The sequence below is a fragment of the Callorhinus ursinus genome, unplaced genomic scaffold (assembly GCF_003265705.2).
Source record: "Callorhinus ursinus isolate GAN/ISIS: 27379988/994484 unplaced genomic scaffold, GSC_fseal_2.0 scaffold86, whole genome shotgun sequence".
Lineage (NCBI taxonomy): Eukaryota > Metazoa > Chordata > Mammalia > Carnivora > Otariidae > Callorhinus > Callorhinus ursinus.
In genome coordinates this window covers 462,105-468,445 of record NW_027397148.1, presented here as the reverse complement: position 1 = coordinate 468,445, position 6,341 = coordinate 462,105, and positions in this window count along the sequence as shown.

Here is a 6,341-nt window from a genome sequence, read left to right as displayed (position 1 = left end):
ATGAACCACATTACAGGGTGGGGAGCTGGCTGTGTGTGTGTGTCTTAGTCTTAGAAACAATGTGAAAATCCAAGAATAGAATAGTTTAATAATTTCCCTCCTTGTCTTGCGCCCTTCACCTCGCTCTTTTTCCTTCTCTGGCTTTCTTCTTATGTGGGGGAGCAGCTAATGCTGATTTGAGCTCTATTACTTAGCATTTTTACAACTTCCCCAGTTTCGTCCTGAAGGAGAGCCTGGATGAGCGGCAGGCCCCAAGTGCCAGGACCTTGCACTTCAGGCACCTCTGCCTTTCTGCATCTAGAACCCGTGCCATGTTCTTCATTTCTCTTTGCTAACACTGGCATGATCACACTCCTCTGGAATGCTACCCATGAGACTCAGGCTTTTCTCTTACTGTCAACCTCCTTTAAACCTCAGATGGATACGTGTGTTCTCCATTTCTCACTCTGATGTTTCTTTTTCCATCAGCCAGTCTGCCTGCGAGTGTTTCAGCCAGGCACATACAGGAGAGACGAGGCAAGATGTGGCAACCCACCCAGATGGAGGGGCTCTGTATTCAGATGGAGGGGCTGCTGCCCACAAACAGGAGCTTATTTTGTTCTCACCATCCTTGCTGCTTGTGCATGCAAGCTACCTGAATGACAGAGGCAAGGCAAATGCAGCAAAGCAAGTTTTAGCCTGTCAGGTCCACGAGACATGTCCCCCTGCACAGAACGTGTGTAGTAAGATGACACTGTGAAGAATACAGCTTTTCTCTGCGACACATCACCATACCATACAGTGGCTCACCAGTGTGTGATGTGCCAGGGTTTAAGTTTTGTCATTTTCTTGGGACTCAGTGAAGCCAACCTTTGTCCTTTGGTGAAACCTGATAATCCTTAACCAGGGATATACTGAACTTCTCAGTGCTAAAATTTTCCATAAATGCCAGCTTCTGATCGCTTCAGACGTTTCCAGTGGTTGGCCTCAAGTAAGTGGAAAATTCCAATCTGAGCTGGCTTCAAGTATGCTGCAGATACAGGCTCCACATAGAAGCAACGGGAAAATGCAAACTCCTTTTTTGCCAAGGAGGCAATGGAGAATTTCCCGAGATCAAATCCTCTTTGGATACATGAAATATTAAATGTGCAGATATATAAAGACTAGATCTAATTACCAAAGTTTTGATTATTTGCTCTCCAGTATGGATTTAGGTGTTTGAAAACAGCTATTAACTGCTTTGCCAAGGTGAACCCGGATAGCAAGGAGACGCCAGCATTGACTGGCCCTGGGTAAACCTTCCTATGTTGCAGGCTGAGGGAAATGAAGCTGGAACATGAGAAATAAGGCAATATCTCCGTTCTATAGCCATACATGAAATCAGAGGATAGCTACTTTCTCCCCCTCCTACTAAAGAGAAAAGGATGAAAATAGTAGACTGTGAACAAATTAAAGAAAAATTATAAGGTTAAAAGCCAAAAGAAGATGGAAGGCACCAGCAGAAGAGAGGCAAAGAATGTTAATAAATTGGCTTCAGCTCCAAAAATATAAAGAATTTCAAAAGACCCAAAGCTGGGACTTACTTTATTTTCATGCCTGGCACAAGAGGATGAATCAAATAGACTGGAAGTTGGGATCTGATTCCAGACCCGGCTCTCCTGCGCCTTTCTTCAACTAAAAATAATGGTTTCAGTTCTAAAATGATCCATTAAAGGCAAAATTCTATATAAATTCTCTGCAAGCCTGGGGTATATGACTTAAAACTCCTATTAATCTAAAATGCTTCTAAAATAATGCAGTTACTAAATGGTCTAGATTCCTCAACAAAAGTTGCATTAGACTTTGTGGACAAAAGTGTTTGATGGTATTTCCAACTTTTCGGGGAAACCACTGAGACTTGTCCCTTATTTCTGAACCAAAAGAAGTAATAATGTGAATTATGACCCATCATATCCTGCATCCTCTTTAATAGGAGAATAAAAAGTTTCCAGTTGGTGGAGTACCATGGTAACCAAGCCCTACAATTCTATCTCCAGAGGTAGCTGAAGGGCAGGCAAAGCCATCCGTATTTGAGGACTTCAAATACGCGTTTAGCACCCTTAGCATAAGGGGAACGAAAGCAGCCACTGTTCTTAAGAGAAGTAAGGCAATGGTGACAATTAAGTCACCATATTAAGTGTCCAAAGAAAATACTGACTCAGATTCATTAAAACACAAATTAAGCAAAATGTGCTTCAATCATTACAGAATCTTAAATCTAGTACTTAAGAGGTTCCTAAAAGGTAATTACAACTGAAATATTTGTGTATATGGAGAAAACGCTATATGTTCTAGTTTTCAGGCACTAAAACATCTAATTGGTGAAAGGGAAGATACAGATTTGCCATGATTTCATATGTCATATGCTCAGAATAACATTTATGGAGTTACCAAAGTAGAGTAAAAGGTTTTCGACCATGTATTTGATTAAAAAGTCAGGGAACTGCGAGTTTACCATCCCACTTTCTGAAGTTGGGCCATGTGGACCTGCCCACTAGAGGCAGATAGGGAGAACTGGTCTGTACCACACAGAGAAGCAGGCAAACTCGTGTGCACACTCCGTTTCCTTTCTCACAAGTTTTCTAACTTCTAAATTGATCAAAATTCAAAACAACAACAACAAAAAATGCTGGACAGAGGGTGGGAGAGGGAATGAAAGAAGAAAGGTTCTATGCAATCTGCACTTTCAGGAAGAATGAGGATATACTTTGGCAGCATGTGGAACATCTTTTAACACTCCTGAGGCTTCTGCCCTCATAGACCATGTTGTCCCAGAGAAAACTCCATGTGAAAAGTGTTCTTTCGTATTACTCTTTGTGAGCACCCCATCTGTGAACAGAAACTACATGCTCTGAGCATGTCTCCGGCTGCCTGTTGTCCGATCAAGTCATCAGAATAAAGAACAGGCTAAACATTATACTCTGCCCTGAAGGTTTCCAAAATCAAGATGTATTCTTCCTACTAAGATCATGCTTATGAAAATAGCCAGATAATTGCCACAAGATAATTATGATCTGTAATTATTATTGTTGGTGATTGTCGATGATGCACAGGGAAGAATACAGCTTGATTTTCAAAGCCTAACCCTGAAGAAGCAAGACAATCAAAAACTTGTTTTGACTAGTTAAAATGAACCAATGTGACACAGAAGTCACAAAAGAAAAATCTCACAGAGGGGAAAAATATATCCAATTGGCCTGAATCAGCTTTTCTCAAATGTAAGTTAGAAGCTTAAACTGCAGGATCTTTCAAGAATCAGAAGTCTAGGCCAAAATTCATGGCTGAAGATGGGTTCTGGAAAGGACTGGGACCGTAGGTCATTCAAGGATCTAAGGGAGAATGAAATCTGGAGTTACCTTCAGGATCACGGGACAGCATCTTATGGAATCCCATTTAATGCTAACTTCATACCACATGACATAGAGATGGACAACAGAGACTAGACAAAGGTCCTATTTGCAGAGTGAATAATTAAAAGTAACCACCTTTAGTTCTATAGATTTCTGGTTGAGGTTGTTCAATTCCAAGGCAGCAGAGAGGCTCATACTCTCCTATTTGAATGCTCCTGTGCTAATTCAGCTCTAGGCCAATATGATTTGATGCTGATTTTAGGCTATGGCACAGAGAGTCAATTCCGCAGTTAGCATTTAATACGGAAAAAACTTCAACTTTGGTGACATTTAACCTGTTTTAATTTAGGCCTTATAAGGCCCAATTTTGGAAAATTTCAAATAAATGAAGATACCCATTTCAAAAAATGAATTGTAGCCAACAGAAGACATATGTGTCTACATTACCATGAAAAAAGTATTTTTCAGAAACATATCACAGGGTGCCTGGATGGCGTAGTCGGCTGAGCACCCAACTCTTGGTTTCGGCTCAGGTCATGATCTCAGTGTCCTGAGATCGAGCCCTGAGTCAGGCTCCACATTCAGTGGGGAGTCTCCTTGAGATTCTCTCTTCCTCTCCCTCTGCCCCTCCTTCCTGCCCTCTCTCTTTCTCTCAAATAAATAATGTCACAAATACAATTTACAAAAATGGTATTTCAAAAATATCAGGAAAGATGCACTCATTTTTCCTGCCTCATTTGTTAAAATCACCTTCTGTCCATTTCATTACCATCACCATATTCCACCACACACAGGCCTTGTTTAAAATGTTTAAAAGAAATCCTGAGACTTGACCTGAACCCAGTGGAAAGAACACAGGGTAAAGCTAGATATGCTTTTCGCCCAACACATTCTGCCCAAACTATTAAGATCTTTCAAATTCCTGGAATTACCATCTAAAATCACTAAAGTAGGACAATCAATAGCTCCACTTCACCCTGGGGCATGAGGACTACAGTGGTATCTTTCATTTGTAAATAAATGGGGGTATATTTTGTAACAAAAAAAATAAATAGAAGATTACATTTGAAGGCATAATTTTATTATGTTCAATACTGGGGGAAAGGGAATCTCAATATATCCATTCTTTTTCTCCTTTGTTGAAATCTAAACAGCACCCTGCTGTATGCAAAAGATTCAGTAAAAGATTATTTTTGGTACATTAAAAGGCTGGTTTTGCTATTATTCCTGAATAAACTAAGTCTCTTGCCTAATCTATTTTTCATTTCAATTGTGAGTTTGCTGAGCAAAGCCTTTTCATCACTTTATGTAAGTTAAATCTCGGTCATAGCTCTCTCTTTACCCTTATCAACACATCCTATTTAAAGACAGATATGCATATCGGACTTGGGACACTGCTCTGACTCACTGCTCAGAGAAGGTAGGAGCAAATTAATCCAAAGTATAAGGTTGACTGTAAATGAAATGGAGTTTACTATATATAGCAAACTATATGTGTTTACTGTGATATATATATCACTGTGATATTTATATAGATAGATCTATCTATATATATCGGTAATTTATTTAACTTAATACACATTACTATATTCTGTTAGCCTGCTATTAATATTTCAAACAACATATTACAGGTGTCCCCTTTTAAGCCATTTGTAGCTTGCCTTAAAGACTAGGTTAGCAATATGCTAGCAACAGCATTTGGTAAGATACAGATATCCCTGATGCCAAATAATGACAAAAGCACTCACCTCTTCAGAGAACATTTTACTAGAGAATTTCAAAGCACTCATCAGCATCTCACTTTCTATAACTGGATAAACAGAATAACAAAACTGGATGGCAACAAAACTCAAATGGTGGAGAGTCAGAAAAAGTAAATTTTAGTTTCAGGATTATTAGTGACTTCTAAGAAACCAAATTTTATCCCTACTGGAAAATATGTCCTGTGTAATATGAAAAGTAAATTGTTTTAGAAGAGTTTCATATAAGATGCTGAAACACAGCCATAGTCTCAAGCGGTCAAAAAAAAAAGAAAGGAAAGAAGAAATTTGTTAGTATCATAGCATTTAATAATCTGCAAAAATGTGATTTAGTAAGCAAACTAAAACACGGAAACGGTGTTTAGATTTGAAATGCGCTGTCAATCTGAAATTATGTGTTCAATTGTGTGTCAGGAGACCAAACCATTCTGCCTGATCGTGAGTGTGTGTGGCAGAACCACAGTGGGCCCCATCACTGCTCTGCCCTGCCCTCCTCCGAAAAAGTTAGAGATTCCAATCACAGCATATTAACTTACCAAACGTTCCAATATAATGATTAGATGTATCAAATGCAACCATTTTTTCCTTTAAATTATTCCCCAAATTTGGCCAAACTAAATATTTAATACAAAAGTCCTGCCCAACAGCAGTGATCCCCACAGGATTGCTTCTGGAAGTCCCTCTGACATTCTCTTGCCTTATCACATCGCTCAAAACAATGAAAGGCCATCCTGTCTTCTGAATATCAACTCAAGAGTTGGAACTGAAGTAAAAGCAGTTAGAGCAAAAGAGACACAAACATCTTCAAACACACTTACACAATCATGGCAACTCTCATATCTGACAATGGCTGAATTTCATTCCAAGCAGATAATTTAATGATAGCTTTGCTATTAAAAAAAATTTCAAGTCAAAGGCTCAAGCATATTTCAATATAAGGGAAAAGCTCTATTTCAGTCCAAGGAAAAAAGCAGCTACAATTTAAAAATTTACTGCACAAAGAAATCAACATTAACTCTGAAACAGACACTGAGAGTGTTGGCCTGTGGAGACAAACCTGCCACGTGGCGGGGTGGGGGAGGGGGGGCCAGCTCTGGAACAACCTGATGGCACTTTCCATCCTCCCACACCTGTATCTGCTCAAGAACCACAAACCTGAGTCATGGCTTAAGAATATTTGATTTCAACAATAAACTTAAGGTATCATATTATT